The sequence below is a fragment of the Octodon degus genome, unplaced genomic scaffold (genome assembly GCF_000260255.1).
Source record: "Octodon degus isolate 3935 unplaced genomic scaffold, OctDeg1.0 scaffold00074, whole genome shotgun sequence".
Taxonomy (NCBI): Eukaryota; Metazoa; Chordata; class Mammalia; order Rodentia; family Octodontidae; genus Octodon; species Octodon degus.
In genome coordinates, this window is record NW_004524650.1 from 11504498 (window position 1) to 11523914 (window position 19417).

The 19417-nt window shown below is 42.7% G+C and overlaps 1 protein-coding gene and 1 pseudogene across 4 annotated transcripts in view; one reads left to right on the forward strand and one right to left on the reverse strand.

Moving 5' to 3' along the window:
• Nucleotides 1–19417, reverse strand: part of Lrrc8d (leucine rich repeat containing 8 VRAC subunit D) — a 125056-nt gene that overhangs the window by 40523 nt on the left and 65116 nt on the right. The window lies entirely within an intron of this gene.
• Nucleotides 18166–18275, forward strand: LOC111817926 (annotated as a pseudogene).

Here is a 19417-nt window from a genome sequence, read left to right on the forward strand (position 1 = left end):
TATAAAATTTCCCAATCAACTGGGTACAGTGCCGCATGCCTGTAATACTAACGCTAAGGGAGATTGAGACAAGAGGACTGCAGGTTCTTGTCTCACCTGCTCAATACAGTGAGACCCTGTCTCAAAATAAATGTAAAAGGGATTGGAAGCCAGGAAATATAACTAAGCTCAAACCACTGGGTTTCATCCCCAGCACAGTGGTGGGGGTAGGGGGATGATTCACATTATGATATTTAGAAGACAGCTGTAGTATATGGACAAACTGTATTATGCACACATTTATTTATTTTAATGTATTTAGTACAGGGTCTACAGTGTCTCACTGTACAGACTGGAGTTGCAGCGATCCTCCTGTTTTCAGCTGCTCAAGTCAAGTGCTGGGGTTACAGGTGCGCGTGACCATGCCGAGTCTCAGTTGCCAGCTCAGCCCCCAGTCCCTGCACCTGCCTAAGCAGGCACTATGCACACATTTATACTCAGCTTTCAGAGCACTCTGAATCTAGTGTGTGTGATGCTGGAGTTAAGGGTGTTTGATGCCGTATTAGTCCACTGATCGGTCTGGCGCTGCCCTAGACCCAGGAGTCTAGACACACTATAAAAGGGGCAGAAAGATGATGTTAAAGCCCCTTGCTGCTTTTGCCATCTCTCATGGCCATGAACTGTTGCCCTCTGCCTGTGCCACCCTGTCTTGGAGCCAGCTGACTACAGACTGAAACCTCTACAAACTGTGAGCCTATAATTAAACCTTTCCCTCTGTAATTTTGGGTGTTGGGTATGTGGTCTCAGCAATGAGAGAAAAGTAACCAAGATACACAGGGTCTCAAAACTCATATCAAATAAGAAAAACTTTAAGCTCCATTTTACCAACTTTATAATATATTCTATGAATATAGTAGGCTTAAATCCTCTCTGGCAGCAATATAAAAGCCCTGCACGCACTCCTAGTACATTGCTATAAGAATATGTAGTAAGTTTGTTTCTCAAATACGGTCACTCGAGTACCACAGCCGGCATTATTATTTATCTAGCACACACAGCTGGATACCGCGGTCAGTTAACACTGGTCATTGCAGCCCTGACACTGCATGCTCACGGGTGGTGGGTGGGTCCAGTAAAGTAAGCATGCACAGTTTTGGATCTCATGGCTAACAATGGAAGAAACACATCTGCTGCAGGGAATACAGTTCTTTTCTTCTGTAATATGGTTCTTTCTATACTTAGCAGTATGTCCTGTTCTCTGTAAGCCAGCATCTCTGCTCAACACCAAGACACAGACGCTTGTTCTCGAGGAAGAGGATGGTCTGATCACTCACACAATGCCTCTGCCAACACTCGGATGCCCCCCACGTCCAACTACAGCTAGGCACACGTCATTTCTGCAGCTCTGCTTATTCACTGCCATACTTACCTTCCCGGTCTTATTCCATTCTCGTGCATTTTTAGCCAGTTCCCATCCCAGCGCTGGTTACACTAACTATACATAAACACAAAGAGTGTTTCTGCCTAGTTTACTGTAGGATTTGAATCCTCCTTACCTGCCTAAAAGCATGTTTAAAGGAAGAGGCCACCTGGAAGTCGTCACTGAGCACTGAACACGAATCACACTTCTGGTCTATGTGCCTGGCACCTTCCTTTCTTTGTATCTGTCTTAGTACTCACTTCTTTTGGTGTTTTCCCCAACTGTAAGAAAACATTCCTTTCTTACAGCTCCAGAGGGCAGAGTTTTGTGGTTTTGTGGAGCAGCCTCTTCTGGCTGCAGATAGCTTGCTGATCTACTTCCTTTGTACCCACACCTGGCGGAAAGGGGAAAGGAGCGCAATTCCTTTCCAAGGACAGTAATCCCACACACAAGAGCAGGTCTCTCAAGACCTAATTACCTCTCCCTGGCTCCACCTCCTAATACCATCACAGCAGGAGTTCAGATTTCAGCAGAGGCATTTGTGGGAGACACAAGCATTCAGGCCATAACAGGAGAGAGAGGTCCCTTCATATATTACCATGAGTGCGGTGTAAAGTAAGAATTTAGTTAATCTTAAATTGATTTAAGATTAAATCAATTTTGTATGGGAAACACATACAAAAACAGAAAGCACCAATTATTTGCAAATACCAAAGCAGAACAATCTAATGATTAAATTAACCCAGATACACATGTACCTAAGCTTTCACTTACTGCACTATGTGCTACTGAAAATACACTGCCTGCAATCATCAAGAAATTGTAAGCTTAAAGCCAAGCATATGTATCAAGTCAGTGTTTTACACTACCTATTAGAGCATTCAAAAATGATGACACATGCCCCTTTAAAGTACAGATAGGTTTTCTACAAAGGCGTTTCACTATACCTAGGGAAGAAATGTACACTCAAGAAGAAAATATCATCTGTAATTTCTTTTTGCAGTCCTGGGGATAGAACTTGGAACTTTACACTTGCCAGGCAGGTGCTCATGACACTGCGCTATCTCCCCAGCCCGGGAACCTGTAATTTCTAATGTTTTGTTTCGTTTCCTGATGACACTCTGTTCCCAGGGAAATGCACTAACTCTCTTGCAGTTCTGGTCTACTTTTTATCACCCTGCTGGCTATATGAACACATAGGATAAAACTGTAAGCTTATAAAATCAGATATAATCTAGAAAAAAGAAAAGGCCTTAAAAGTACGTGTCACGGGGCTGGGGAGATGGCTCAGTGGAATAAGCGCTTCCCTGGCAAGCGCAAGTACCTGAGTTCAATCCCGGGTTCTGCAAAAAAAAAAAAAAAAAAAAAAGTATGTGTCAGGTACTGGCAGTTACAGACACATTCTAGCCCACGAGCGAACCTGTTACTGAAGCCACTCAAGAGTGCCTCGGACCTTGATGCTCACTTGTGCTACTGTGGGACCGTTCCTTCTTCCATCTTTTCCCTGATCCTTTCTTCCCACCATTCATGCCACAAGTCAACTGTCACCTCTCTACTGAGGGCTTTCTTGATTAGAATCCATCCCATTTCATTGTCTCCAAAGCACTTGTGTTTTTTTTTTTGTTGTTGTTGTTTTTTTGGTGGAACCAGGGATTGAACTCAGGCCCTTGCGCTTGCCAGGGAAGCGCTTATTCTACTGAGCCATCTCCCTGGCCCCTTCCAAAGCACTTGTAACTGCAATTAATTCTGTTTACATTTTGTTGACCTGTGTATCCATGAACTGAGACCTTACCTATTTTGTTTATACTATATTCACAGTACCTGCAAGAGTGCCTATAATATAGATGCTCAGAGCTGGGTGTGGTAATGCATGCGTATAATCACAGCACTCAAGAGTCTGTGGCAGGAGGACTAAGTCTGAGGCCATCCTGAGCTACAAGGGCACAGCAAGACCCTGTCTAAAAAACCAAACCATACAAAAATTAGTAATTTCGACATTGAGTAACTATGTTTAGTGAGTGAACAAAAGAATCAATTAACCAGAAGTCAAATCAACTTTGTTTGACCAAAGTTTACCTCTGAGAGGCATACCAGAGATTACCCCGATTGAAAGAATTTTAACACTAACTTTAAAAATTTGATAGAAACAGTAATCTAGTGACAGTTTTGCAGATTGCTTACCGGCCAAATTTCTCCACTAATAGAGTGCTAAACAGTGGAGGAGGGGCTATCTCTGCATGCACTCAGGTCCTGACTTAGCTACATGGTTTCAAACACTTGCAAAGTGATTTCTTTTAAACTGCATAAAGTAAGAAGGGCAGCAATTAGGCTGGATAACAGAATCAGGTATCAATAGATCTCCACAGGTTGAAAGGCAGGCTCAACCCAATAAGGGTACTTAACAGAGATCATTCTGAAGGCTTATATGTAACTTAAAGCCTCAAGAGTAGCACGGGCGAGCTCAGGACACCTGACACAACAGAGGCAGCACCTATAAAAAAACAGTGCAGCATTTTTATCCCTGCAAGCTTCCTAGGGGCCAAACACATGCCTGGCTACCAAAGAAGCTTTTCAAGAATGTGAAACATGCTCAGGGAGGATTAACCAGGACTGCAGAGTCCCTACAAATGGGAAAACAGTGCAGGAAGAATGCAGTTACCACAAGGGACAGGCAGGATGGCGGCCCAGGGGCAAACTAAGTTACAAGTTGAAGGTGTTTGGTTCACACAGATGGGATGGGCACAGTTCTCCAAAAAAGGAGACTCCTGGAGACAGACGACCTGTGGTAGTGCCAACAATGCAGTCCTAATCTAATCACACAATGCCAGAAAACTCCTGAAGAACAATAAATAGCTGGCCAGTGGACTTCCACGGTGCCAATGTCAAGGAAGACAGGAAAAGCTGGGCATAGAATGGAAGAGACTCAGTGCTGAGTGGGGACCTAAGAGAGGTCCTGCAACAGACAAATAAAATAAAATATTATTAAATTAGTAAATTAATTAAAAAGGACATTAGTAGGAAAAGTTTGATGTTAATTTCCTGGGTTTTATCACATTAATGGAGGTGAGCTATTTCAGAGTTGTTCAATTTTGTGATTTTTTTCCTTAAATCTAAAACTATTTCTAAATAAAACAAATAATGCACCTGAGTCAAGAGTCAGAGATTCTGACAGGAGATAAAGGGCACAGGGAGATGCTGACTCAGGCATCAACTGTGGCCACCAGAGTGGGCAGGCCAAACTATGTCAGAAAGAAAACTCAAAGGGTGACAGAACGTACAACCCCTGACTGTGAAAACTAAAACCACAGCTCTAACCAGAGCAAATCTGTAAACTGCTCTGTGAATTGAACTGTTACTTCTCAGGGTATAACTGAAACTGTTCTTCTGACTCTGCCCCAATATCAAGAGCAATAACCAACCCATCATTTTGTAATGTGCAGGTTCTGGGTTCCTGGGTAGTGTGCGGCCTTCTGCCATGCTTTTTTTTTTTTTTTTTTAAATATGTATTTAGTAAAGGGTCTATAGAGTCTCACTATGTAGATCTGACTTATAGAGATTCTCCTGTTTTCAGCCTCCCAAGTGCTGGGATTACAGGTGTGCCCGGGGCGGGGCTGGCATGGGCCTCTGCTGTGCTCTGCCTAAGCAGGTACTTTAATCCGCTGAGCAATCTGGCTGGCCCTCTCCTGCCATGCTTTTTCAAGGCCTGCCACCTCCCCCCCATTTTAAAATATAGGTTTAGATTTACAGAAAGCATAAGGATGCCACCAGGAATTACAATTTCTCCCACACCCAGCTTCCCCATTTCTTACGTTGCACACGAGCACGGTGCATTTGCCACACTGCTGTAGTATGAGCTGACGTAAAGACTGCGCGATGCACGAGGGCCACACCTGTCCCAGTACTCCCAAGGTCCTGGGCCAGGTGCCACAGAACATTCACTACTCATGCTCCTCTGGCTCTCCAGGTTCTGACAGTTCCTCAGACTTGTCTTGTTTTTGACGACCCTGACAGTTTTGAGGAGTGCTGATCAGGCATTTTATAGGAAGAACTTCAGTTGGGATTTGCCTCATGTTCCGCTCATAATTAGTCTGGAATTAATGAGTACTCAATTCATAATTTGGGTTAAAACCCATAGGTGGGGGGAGCGGGCAAGGAAGACGGTATAAAACAAATTAAGGGTTGTTATTTATGTTACCAATTCAACATGATGAAAGTAATTCTATACCACACACATTCTAACAAAAACAAAAATTTTAAAAAAGATCATTCACAATAGCACCAAGAAAAATTAAAAACATAGGTATTAGTCTAATCAAGGAAGTGAAAGACCTCTACCCAGTACTCTGAAAAAGGAGATCTAAGAGGACATTAAAGAAAAAGATATGTCTGTAATCCTAGAGCTTGGGAGGCTGAAAACAGGAGGATCGCTATGAGTCCGATCTGTGCAGTGAGACCCTGCAGACCCCGTACTAAATGCATTAAAAACAAAAAAAACCCAAAGATATATCTTGTTCCTGGATAAGCAGAAGTATTTTCTAAATGGCCACGCTTCCAAAAGACATTTAATCAAAATACCAATAGTATTCCTCACAGAACTAGAGAAAATAATCCTAGAATTCTCACTGAATGAGAAGAGACCCAGAGTAGCAAAAGCAACCCTAGGTAACAAGAACAAAGATGAGCCATCACAATCCCCAACTTCATATTGTATAACAAAGCTTCAGTGATTAAAAACCAGCCTGGTACTGGCATAAAAATGGACTTGTGGATCAATGCAGCTGAACAGAGGATGCAGAAAAACCCAGGCACATTCAGCCTGATTTTTGACAAAGGAGCCAAAAAGAAAGAAAAAAGCCTTTTTTGCAAACTCTGCTGAGGAATCCACCCATCTACACGAGAAGGTTGAATCTAGACCCCCATATGTCTCACCTGTACTAAACAAATATAAAAAAATAGAAGCATTTAATTTGATGGAAGAAAAAATAAGTCAAGACACAGGCAAAGAGTTTCCGAACGGAATCTCAATTGTACACGAAATAACATTAAGAATCAGCAAGTGTGATTATACCAAATTGAAAAGCTGCTAAATAATCGGAGGGTGAGGCTGGAGGATGGCTCTAGGTTCAAGGCCAGCCTCAGCTTACATAAGCAAGTCAAAGGCCAGCCTGAATGATACAACAAGACCCTGACCCCTCAAGCTTCTAAACAGCAAAGTCAACAACCAACAAGGTGGTAAGACAAGCTCCAGAATGGAAAAAAAATTTGCCAGCTACACCCTGGACAGAGATCTACTACAGTACCTAGAATGTAAGTAAAGAACTAGGAAAAAAAAAAAATTAGGTCTCTCCAAATAAAAGATTCAAGCAAAAATGGGCAGCCTAAATGAATAGACGCTTCTCAGAAGTAATACAAAAGGCCAATAAATACATGAAAAAACGTTCATCATCTTTGGCCACTGGAGAAATGCAAATTAAAACAAAACTGAAATTCCCCTCTTACTCTAGAAAGAATGGCTATCATCAGGAAATCAAAGAATACTAAATGCTGGCAAGACTGTGGGAAAAAAACAATCTTCCTACATTGTTGGTAAAAATGTAGTTACAGGGCCAGCCTTGAGACCCTGTAGACCCTGTACTAAACACATAAAAAAATTATATATTACATATACTATATATATAATCACAGTACAACCATTATGGAAATTGAAAACCTAAAAATTAAAACTAAGAGTCCCATTTGACCTAACTATTCCCCTTTTAGGAATCCTCCCCAAAGAGTTAAAGACATAGTACAGTGAAACATAACACTCATATCTGTAGCAAGAAAATTCACACATATCCACCCATATACCCACCAACAGAAGGATAAGTGTAGTATTTACACACAGTGGAGTACTGCTTTGCCATAGAGAAAGGTAAATTTGACTCATTTGTAGGAAAATGGATACACCTTGAGACCCTAAATATTAGGTGAAATAAATCCAACATACAAATTTATTATAACATGATTTTTCTTATAAGAGAAACCCAAAGTGTAATTTAATAAGTTAAACAGCAAGTTCAAGGCCAGCCTGAACAATATGGCAAGACCCTCTCAAAAAAAAAAAAGGAAAAACTTTGCTATAAATAAAATAAAACAAAAGATAAGTGACAGGAAGCAGGAAGGTAAGACCTTTTGGAGATGAGAAAGGGATCTAGGGATAGAGGAGGAGGGGCTGAGGGCAGGAAGTAAAAGGGTAGTGATGTGCTGTGCACGGCACCACTCCTTGTGGGGCACGTAATCAAGACATACTCCAACATGTACTACTAAAAATTGAAAAAGAAACTGAGTTCTTTTGTTGTGCAGTGTTTTGGTATTGGCCAAACCTTTGGATAAGCCTCCACCCCTGTGGGGTTGTGGAGCATCTCTTTACTTTCCAGCACTATAAGATACTCCTCATTCACACTGTGTATTTTGCGCCCAGGGTCTAGAATCTATCTATACTCAGCCATTCAGCCAAGAACCCTGTTCCCTTTAGGAGAATGATGTTAGAAAGCAAGAGCTGGGTGCAAGGTGCGCCTGCTGCTGGGGCACCGCTGCTTAGGCTTTCTCAGCTGACAACAAAGTGCATGTGTATGCGTACACGTATCCGCACATCTGTCTGCATCTATATCTAACAGCACATCCCTTCAGACTGGACCTCTAGCCCACCCACTGCTGTGTGGAGCGCTCCTCCCCTCCTTCATCTATCAAGAAAGAACCTGCTGCTGCCACCCACTCTCCATTTGCTTACTTACTCACTTCCAGTGGACATCTATGTGGCTTCAGAATCATTAACCTGTTCCCTCCTGGAAACACCCTCATCGAGTGGAGAGTGCGGTACTCCTGTCCAGCTCCTTTGCCTTCAGTTTCAGCATTCCGCTTTCTCTAATAATTAATCTCTTTGTTGTCCCCTCATCTGTCATTAGCCAACAAACTATTACAAAGGAAACAACAACAAAAGCATGTAGCAAATAAGAGCCTGGAATGTTTATGCCAATTTACAGGAAAGCCCCAAAGGCCATGCCATGGGGCTCTCTGTCCTGTCCCACATCTTGAATCCATACCATTTTGTACATAGTTTTGATCATGCAAAGCTTAAGAGAAAAGCAGACACAATGGAAAGAAAATCAGCAACAAAAACACCTTAGACCAACACAAAAAAGTTAGATTAACAGAAATGAAATTAAGTAATTTGACCTTGAAGTTCAAAAGTATAATCAGGATAAGAGCACTGGCTTAAAAGCTGTTATATCTCTCAGGAAAACTGCAGTAATCTCAGATCCGGAGCTGGACATGAGGGAAAGTTGAGCCTCTGTCACCAAAACCCACTCCCAGGATAGTGAGCAGGACAGGAAAACAGGAGCCACCATGTTGGCCCGTGTCAGATCACAGCGTCATCGTGTGTTCAGCTCAGTTCTGGGAACCAGGATCTAACAGTTAAAGTAACTAGTTCATCTTACCCAAGCCCTGCTCCAAGTGCTGCATATGTACTAATTAATTTAATCAGATAAGCAGCTTCTTGGCGGTTCTTCAGATACCTGAGGTTGCCAGATTAAGCACATGTGAATGATGACTGTATTTGATCACTTAATCATTCCACATTTTACCTTAATATTTTTTTAAATAAAAAAAATTGTATTTACTTAGAAGCATTCAGAATGTCAACAAAACAGTTGCAACTTTTTTTTGCAATTACAGAGTGGTATTCAGTTAACAGAACAACAATTATTTCGTATAAGCTGCATCAGAGACAACTGAAGATGAAAAACTACCGTCCCCATATATAACTAATTTGTGCTGTGCACCAACAAGAACCTGCTTTACATTTTCATGCCAATTTCCAACCCCCATACTGTACCAGGCAAGGTTAGTGGCTACTGAAAATACCACCAGGACAGGGCTATCTAAAGACACATTCGGTAGTGTGTTAACTATACAAAAAAAAAAAAAAAAAAAAAAAAAAAAAGACTCTGTACAGTTTAAAAACAAATCTTATACAGCCTTACATTTCAATTTTTTTCTTTCTTCAAAAGGAGTTGTGTACAGGGGGGGTTAAATGCTTTATAGACAAGAAAAAAAAACGACTAGAACCAACTTATTCATCATCATCCTCTTCTTCATTTTCCTCATCCTCTTCTTCATCTTCCTCCTCTTCATCCTCATCTTCCTCATCCTCCTCCCCTTCCTTCTTTTTCTTGTTTTTTTCAGCCTTCACAACTCTCCTTTTTGCTGCATCAGGTTTTCCTTTAACCCGGTAGGCAGCGATGTCCTTTTCATCCTTCTCCTTCAGCTTAGCAGCCTTCTTCTCATACAACTGCTTATCATCTGCTGCAGTATTATTCCAGATTTCTCCAAGTTTCTTTGCAACATCACCAATGGAGAGGCCAGGATGTTCTTTGATTTTTGAGCGATACTCAGAACAAGAAGAAAGCTGAAGGAGGCCTCTTGGGCGCATTGGGATCCTGAACTTCTTTTTTGTTTCTCCTTTAGGAGGAATATAAGTTTTCATTTCTCTTTCATAATGAGCCTTGTCCGCCTTTGCCATATCTTCAAATTTTCCTTTTTCTTTAGCAGACACGGTCTTCCACCTCTCTGAGCACTTCTTAGAAAACTCTGAGAAGTTAACGGAAGCATCTGGGTGCTTCTTCTTGTGCTCCTCTCGGCCAGTTTGCACAAAGCACGCATATGATGACATCTTGCCTCTCAGTTTCTTAGGATCTCCTTTGCCCATGTTTACTTGTTTTCCTTAGCGAGGTACAGAGTCGCCCAGTGCCCGTCCGGCTCTCACTTGCCCCGGCGCTGTCTCTATGGAGCTCAATGTACTGCCTACCTTAATATTAAATCACCTTATTTTACCTTAATAATAAATCACCAAGTCAACATATAGCCATTGTCACTTGGCATCACTTTTTACTTTAGAGTATCTTTTTAATTATAAACACTCAACAAAGAAAATCTTAAAGTACATAGAACTAAAAGAAACAAAAGCAAATCAGATATATTTCTCATTAGATTGTAATTATAGTATCTGCCCCAAACCACTGATAGGAATAAATCTGTGCCTTTCATTTGAAATTTATAGCGTGTGCGTATTTACACTTGACCTGGGTAATTTCACAAACACATTTCCCTTCTTCAACTGAGTAACCCTGTTAAGTATAATTTCTGGGCTGTGAACATACCATATGTTTGGTTTAAAATAAAAACCAAGGAAAATGATTGCTCCCTACTCACCTCATTTTAATCACCTATTACTGCTCTTAAGGTTTCTAAGACACCTTTGTCCTTATAAATGAATAATAACAGGAAGTGAGAGGCAGCCTCTTGAATTCTACTGATTTAGTGAGTACTTATCTGAGCAGCTAAGGGAAATTTTACTAAGTGAACTGAACTACAAGAAGTAGCTATCCTTCAGCTACACCGACTTCTAAGAGGTCACTTGGGGAAAAAAAACCTCAGATGTGATTTGCAACCACCCAGCACCACAGGGCAGCCCAGCTGGCAGCAAGAAGCTCTCAAATGCTAAGGACAAGGCACCACCCTTCTGGACATGGGAGACAGAATTTTCTTTTTCTTTCTTTTAATGTATTTGGTTGTTGCAAAGTCTCACTACACAGCTCTGACTCGTAGTGATCCTCCTGTTTTCAGACTCCCCAGAGCTGGGATCACAGGCATGCGCCACACGTCTGGTCTCAGTCTCAGTGGCCGGCTCAAGCGGCTCTGGGGGTGAGGCTGGTGTGGCATGTGGTGCCAGGGATTGAACCCCGGGTCCCTGCACTTGCCTAAGCTTGCCTAATCAGGCACTTTAGTCCGCTGAGCTATCTCGCCTGTCCCAGCATTTTTCAAGACTAAAGAGGCTCTGGACAGATGAGTATGCAGGCAGCAGACCATACCCTGTTCCCTTCCCTCACCTCTTTAATGTTCCTTTAAGAAGACAAAGGAACAGAAGAAAAAAATGCAGGTTAAGCATGTAAAGTATTTCAAACTAGATTTTACATTGTGAAGAGCAAGTAAAAATAGCATTTGCCATTTTGAGGTGTGATATGAAAAAATACAATAAATATTACAATTTCAAAATTATAGTAAAAGACACATTACTATTAATTCCTCTCAATGTAACATTCCCCCCCCCCACCACTTTTCACATACTTCTTTTTGCCAGTTGTCCTTTTTGTGTCATCTGTTGCACTGCTGTGGCTGCCTCAATGTCCTAAACTGATTCAAAACACTTACCTTTCAAGGTCACTTTGACTTTGGGGAAGAGTCCCACAGTGCCGGATCTGGTGAATGAGTGCAAATGTACAGGGATGGTTTTACCAGCCTGCCTCTCCCCTGGATGGCACTTGGCAACTGCATGCAATTTTATTTCATTAAGAGGACTTCCAGAACTGCTTAAGAAAGTAGCAAGAATGATGGGATACATGTTTTCAAAATGTGGAGTACTTTGAGGGGGATTAATGGCAGTGTGTCTTTTACTGTAATGAATTTTTTATTGAAACATCCACTATACACTCTAACATCTGTGTCCATGAAGCAAATGATCACGTTAAGAAAATGGGTGTAAAGGAAACCAGGGAGTGAGCTGAAAGTGATGCTATGTGTACAGCAGGAGGAGTAGGCTCCCCAGCCTGCGGCAGAGCCCACACAAGATGCCCCCATTTGCATCTCAGCACAATGTGCTTGTCTCCTCCCAGTCAGCAGAGTTACAGAAAGACAGTGAATACCAACAACAGCAAAATAAGGATTTTCTGAGGCAGCCTAAAAAAAAATTTCTTTGTACACAGAAACAGAAAACTTATTATTGCCCTCTCGCCCTCTACAGATACCCTAATGCAGTATCCTCCTGGCAGTTAAATGCTCTGACACTCTCCACACTATGAAAGTACTGTGTTTCAACATTGTCAGAAGACTGTGGTAAGCCACTAAGCAGAAGGCGGGGCTGAGGGCACAGCCCAGTGGTACACTGCCTGTCTTGTATGCTCAAGGCCCTAGGTTCCAGCCCAGCAGCATCAACCCCACAAGAAAGAAGGTGGCAGAGGGGTATGTGTCAATGTATAAATCACCCTAAGTAAGTAACAAGTAACTGTGTCTATTCAGTAGCAGTTACTGTGCATTTCTCTGGTTCAAACTGTGTCAGAAGTTTGTTTTCTTTCTTTTCTTTTTTTTTTTTTTTGACGGAACCAGGGATTGAACTCAGGCCCTTGCGCTTGCCAGGCAAGCGCTTATTCTACCGAGCCATCTCCCTGGCCCCAGAAGTTTTCTAAACCTGCCTTCTTTGCACTGTTATGTCAAATGTAAGAGTAATTATGATCCCAGTTTACAAGTGTGAAGCTGGGATTTAGAGACATTATACAGCCTCCTGGAGGCCACCCTGCTGGAAGTATGGGGACCTGAACTCTTGTTTGTCAAACTTCATGCTCTTATCTCCTCTCTTGCCTCCCCAGGGTCAAGACCTGAAAAAACGAAAGCAACCTGCTCTTCTCCACAAATCCTTACCTAAACAAATGTACTCCCTGGATATCTGACAATGACCCTTGCTTTCACTAGAGTATGACATCACATACATGATTTCTGAACCTTGGATGAGAATATATATGAAACTTCTGAAGTGCTGAACAGATGTTAGGTATTATTTTTATTAGTAAATGGGTGTTTTCCTACAGTGACTAATGTCAGGAAATAGAAAGGATCCTATTCCACACAGTCTACCTTGGCTGCAGCCCTCGTTAAAGATGAACTTATAAAGGCTCTGGGGTGAGATCATTTTCCTTGATACCAAGATACACAGAACAAGGAATGTTCCCATACTTGGGGTTCCTGCAGAAAGGCCCATCTGCAATTTTAGGTCCAGGCTGTCACTCCACAGCTGCTGCTCACACGTGTGCCCTGCTTTCTTTAGCAATGAGAAAGGAGAAAAAGATTAATGTGAACTGTACTCTCTAGTCCCTGGCTTGTTTTCCTACACCTTTACCTCCAAAGTATCAGCAATCCTGAACAGCAAGAAACAGGCCAACGTGCACACCCTCAGCCGGGCGAACACCTCCTGGAGCAGGATGCTGGCAGGGGCAGCTGGCTGGGCCTGCAGAGAGCAGCCAGCTGCCTAGAGTCTGCATGTCTCCCCTGGCACGCACAGACTGCTAGCTGCTGAGCAGGACTGGAAGGGTTACCTCACAAAGGAGGCAATGAATGTCCCACGGGAGGAGCACTCAGACATCTTCTGTTCAACTGTCAATCTTCCAATTACATCATTTTAATATATGTCAGAAGCTAGGGCTGGGGACATAGCTCAGCAGAACAATGCCTACCTGACAAGTGTGAGACTGTGGGTTCAGTGACTGTGGGTTCAAAACTAAAAAAATAAAGTAGAATAAGTGCAGACCTAATGTCAGACGCTGTAGAGCATGCAGGTGTGCACCACTAGCCTCTGTGGTTTTCCTCTCCAGCTCTGACCTGCTGAAATCCCACAGTCAAGCATTTTAGCAGTGGCCCCAGAAGCCGGGGCTACACCAGCCCCTTCAGGGTATGCCCAGCACAGGCTCTGCTGAGGATGTCGCTCAAGGTACCACCTCCTCTTCTACCATCTCAGCGTGAACCTGCACCATCAAAAAGCCCACCAGTCTAGAAAAGACTCCTTACCCTCGCTAATTTGTGTCTCATTAAAAACAAACAAACACACATCCCTATTTTGATCCTGCAACCTCTCCACTGCAACCCACCACACTGCAATCCAAAGCAACTTCTCAAAGTCCCCTCCAGAAGAGACCTTTTAAAACTCCTCTATCCTCTGGCACGAAGGAGCACATCTGTAATCGCTGAGGCTGGGGGGATAACATGACTGAGCCCAGCCTGGACAACTATGGGACTTAGCAGTACCCTATTTCAAAATAAAAAAGGGCTGGGGATATAGCTCAGGGCAAAGGTCCTAGGGTCTGTCTCCAGTACTACAAAACTTCCACTGCTGCCTGGCAGCCAAAATCGCATGCACCGCCTGCCCCACTCTCCACACTCCCCATGCTCAGCCTCAAGCAGAACCCCGTGCTGTCTCACTGACTTCGTGAGTGGCTCATGCCATTTCTAGTGTATGGCAGGCCTCCGCCTCCTTCTGTGAACTGCCATCCACTTCCCCAGGCCTGGCTCACGTGCCACTCTTCCTAAAAGAATCACTCTTTTTTTTTTTTCATAATTTTATTGAAAAACAAATAGCAATGAGACGGTTTCAAATCAAATTCGTAGGACAGTTTCAATAATTAACACATTGTATACATTCTTCCTAATGGTTAATTGCTGTACAAGATGTGGACATGATACCCTATTTACAAACACCATTAGAACAAATCCCTCTGTTCATTAAGAGAATGTAAATATATATCTGTCCTAACCACTTTGAATACACAAGATACAAAATGGACATTCATCTGTATCCCTTTTTTTGTTAAGTTCCGTTATTTGATTATTATAGGTGTGTAAACTCAGCAAAATATTCTAAAAGAGAAGAATCACTCTTTTATAACATGTTAATTTCTGTTCTGCAATAAATAATGATTTGCCCATCAATTCACCTGTATTTATTAAGCACCTAGGCACCTGTACTCTGTACTCTGATCGGGAACCTGAAGATAAACGGAGCTTGAAACACAAATGATCAACCCATGAAAATTTACATAGCTTTATGTGCTTTTGGAGGCACAAGGATTTGTTTCCTTTCAAACAGAGTGAATTTCCTGAGGGCAAGGAGGGACACACTCCCCCTTAGTGCTTCCTATGGCACTTGTCATCTGCAAACTCACAGAGCTTTCAGGACAGCTTGCTTGCAGAATACACATAAAGGTACTGTAATTTACCTATTTACTCTTGCATGGGTTCACATTAATTTTTTAAAAACTTCCAACGTTCATACAGCACAGCACAAAACAGTTACACAGCAAATTCAATGATAGAATGAATGGATGGAAATGAGAAAGAAAACTATCACAACAGCATAGGTATGTCTGTCTTGTTTACTTCTGTGTCACTGGGCAAACCCTGGCATACAATGAGGACACAAGACCTACCCAGCAACCATAGTCAAAGTTCTAGAGGAACTGTTCTCTCAACCAGCTTATAGTCTTTATAGTCTGTGGCCCCAGAACTGATTCAAAACAATCCCTATGGGCAAGCTTGGAACAAGAAAAAGAGGTGTTGGCAGCAGCTCCCACCAGGGTGGGCCTTCCTTCCACTCCCTCAGGTACCAGCTGCCCTGGGTAGGCAGCCTTGGCCTCCCAACCTGTCTACCACATGGCAGGACACAACAGACTGCTTCCAGAAGAAGACCATGAACAGCTCGGAGCAAGGCTCGCATTAGCTGGGCAAACTCCATCCCTCAGTTTGTGGCTGGGGCTCGCTTCCTGTGGCCTTGTTGCTCTGGGCCAGGGGTCATCAGGCCAATGACCACTTCATCAGCCGTCTATTTGGAAATGAAAGCAGAAGCCAAAAATAAGGCTCAGGGAAATATGTGAAGCTTAACAGAGTGGAAACCACGAGGAGGGCAAGGGTGGTGGTCCTGGTGTAGTACACACTGGTCAGCACGTAGAACTGTTCACCAGACCACCCTTGTGTCTGTGCAGCCAGTGCGGTGGAGCCAATGCAGCTCAGCAGCCAGTCTGCTACAACTCCTTGGCTTCAAATTTTTCATAGGGCAAAGCACAGATGCTGTTTCATGAATATAAATTGATCTCTTCCTGACAGGGAAAGGACTCTTCAGAGGATAAAGTGATGATGGTCTGGGATCTAGGTATGACTTGCCACTTGCAGGCTGCCGCATGTCTTCTCTTCATGCTGCCTTTCACGACCAGCCTTCCCACCCATCCTCCTCCTCTTCCTTCCTCCCACTATGGCTCCCCTTGCCTTGCCTTTCTTCATCTTACTGTTACAGGTTGGATCTGCAGCGTCTCCGTGCCTGTGTATTAAATCCTGCTCCCCAGCTTGGCCCTCTTAAAGCAGAAACTAAGAGGAAAGGCTTTGGGAGAGGTCTTAGGTCATCAGGGACTTTTAAAAGGATATTGAGATCTGGGGTCCTTTTTCTCTCTTGTGGCCAGAGAGGAGGTCAAGGGGCCTCCTTCGCTACGTGCTTGTCCTCATGTACTGTGCTTCTACAGGCTCAAGTATGGACTGAACCCTCCAAAACTGTGATCCAGGGCAAACTTTCTTCTTCAAAGTTCATTGAGTTATTTTCTTCTAGTAATGGAAAGCTGACTAACACTCATCTCTGGCCAACTGCAGTTCCTGTTCAGATCTCTCCATGCTGTGCAAATGAACCCAAGCTGCTGAAAAAGTGCTCAATTGCACTGACAAGTCCTTAAATTTAATGAGCACTAACTGTACTGTTTAGTTAGCCTGATCCTGCTAGTGTATTTTCTACCCACACTCCTTCTCTTCCTTATTTCATACATCTCTTTCTGTACAAACATCCTCTTCCTCCTTGGCCAAAATACCTGTGCTTTTGGTTTTCTTACACACACACACACACACACACACACACACGCACACACAATAAAAAAAATAAAGAGTAAAATAAAAGACAATAGGGAACAGAGACAGACCTTTCTCAAATGGGAAGGTGATCAAAAGATAGAGGGTGAAAGGAGGAGAGAGGAGGAGGAAAAAGACACTAAGATGTGTGATGTGCTGGACAGGCTCCACACATGGAATGCAGACATCACACACTGCAAACGTATTGATAAAAATTTTTTAAAAAGACACAAATCTGTGCTTTACTTTCCCTGAGAAAATGGGAACAAAGAACTTCCAAACTCCCACTTCCACCTTTACCAGCCTTCTTGCAGTCACCACCACACTCTCTCCTATTAAAGTGAATGTGTTAAATGCCTCCATCTACAGGAACCCTCACATTTGCATGCGGCTCCCCACTGCCATACCATTTGTCCTGCAGCTGCCTCTTGAAGTCAGCAATCCTCCCCTCCCCACAGGAGTTCCTACCAGCACGCTACATTTCCATTTCCCATCTGGGAAAGCCCTCCCCTCACTTCGCAGCCTCCTCTATGTTCCATTTTACCTTTCTCTCCCCCCACCCCCTTCTTTAAAAACACAAATTTAGTTCAGTGTCTCACTACACAGATGGGATTCATATGATCCTCTTGTTTTCAGCCTCCCAAGCTCTGGGATTATAGGCACAGCCCTCTCAGCACGCCCTGGGGTTGGAGACAGCAAGGCATGCAGTCTGAGGATCCAACCAGTCTCTGCACTGCCTAAGCTATCTGGCCTGCACCCTCTTCCCTTTTTACAGGAAAACGCTTCAAGAGCTGTCCACACTCATTCCCACTCTCAGGAGAACCCAATCTCATCAGGCTTCCACTCAAACACCCCACTGCAGCTACCGGTGTATCTGCCCCTCTCCGCCAACAGGCCAGTGTCCTGCTTAGAGCCTCCGTGAGGCTGAGCTGCTGCTGAGCACTCTCCCCACTCCAAAATAAAGTTCACACACAGCTCTTAACATCGCTCTCCACCTGCTAGCTCACACATCTGGACCCTCCCTCACCCCCTTCCTGTATTATTTTTTCACAGCATTTACTGTCTCATTCTCATGGTGTTACAAATTTGTTTGGTCATTAACCATCTTTCCTCCCGCACTGGCTACTTAATTAGCAAAATTTTAAATGCCATAATGTATATAGAAGGCTTTTATTGTATGCCTTAAGATTTTCTTAGACCACAGAACATTTCCTGAATTATCCCAAAGCTAACTGTTGAGCTTTGCGCAGTGGCAGTATCGTAGCCAATGAGGTTTATCTGAGGCACGATTATTGCTAACTGAAAACTTTTCCCAAAGCTAACTGTTGAAAACCTAATTTGCACTTGGTAAGCAGCCCCCTTTGTGTAGTCGAGAAGACTAAAGCTAGGGAGGCTCTAGCACCTCAAATCACTCCAATGAGGTTAAGTATGAGGTAAACACACTTACCCACACATCCTGTTGTGATGGCTTATACACAAAGTTGCCACTTACCAAGTCATAAAAGATTGCGCTGGGCATAAAACACTATTTGATCAAATGCTTGTCCATAATGTTATTTAACAATATTCAAATGCTAAAATCACTTGGTGGACAAAGACCCCCCAACACACACATTTTTCAAAGTAGACAAGTAGTAGTCAGTAACATACTCAACCATGTCTGAATAAAGTGATATCATCTTTCTTCGTTAATTGTCCAGGGACAGGATAAATTGGAAGAAAAATAAGTATACTTTCTTGTTGTTACATTTGAAGAATAGTAGTCATTTTGGAAATCTCAGCTAATGAAATATGCCAAACCCTACAAAAGCTACATGTGCATGATGAGCCACATGATTTTATAGTATTTTACATAACAGTAGAGCTCATTTTCCACACACTGTGGAACAATAAGCCACTAAAAAGAATACTAGATAGCCTGTAACTGTGTGATTATATATTAGCATGAAAAAAGTAGTGATTTAAATGCTCTTTATACTACATTAACCACATTTTTGCAAGTAGAAAAGAGATCAAGACATTAATAGGGCTGTGCAAAGTTTTTCTTTTCATTACTTTCCATAATTTATCACATTACTTTTATAATTTAAATACATAGCTAAAATTTTTAATTAAAAAATATACACAATTCTAGGGTGGTCCTGATAGCTCAGTGGACTAAAGCGCCTGCTTAGACAAGCTCAGGAACAGAGGTTCGATCCCCAGCACCATGTACTATGCCAGCCCTGCCCCCAGGGTGTGCTGAGACAGTGACTAAGACTGGGCATGGTGGCTCACATCTGTAATACCAGAGCTTGGGAAGCTGAAAACAGGAGGATCACTAAGAGTTCGATCTGTGTAGTAAGACTCTGTAGACCCTGTACTAAATACATAAGAGTGTGTGTGTGTGTGTGGGTGTGTACATATACAACTTTAGCACATAGACATTAACAGAAAAAGACTTACATTGCATACTCTGTTTTATGAACTACTGCTTTTTTTTTTTTTTTT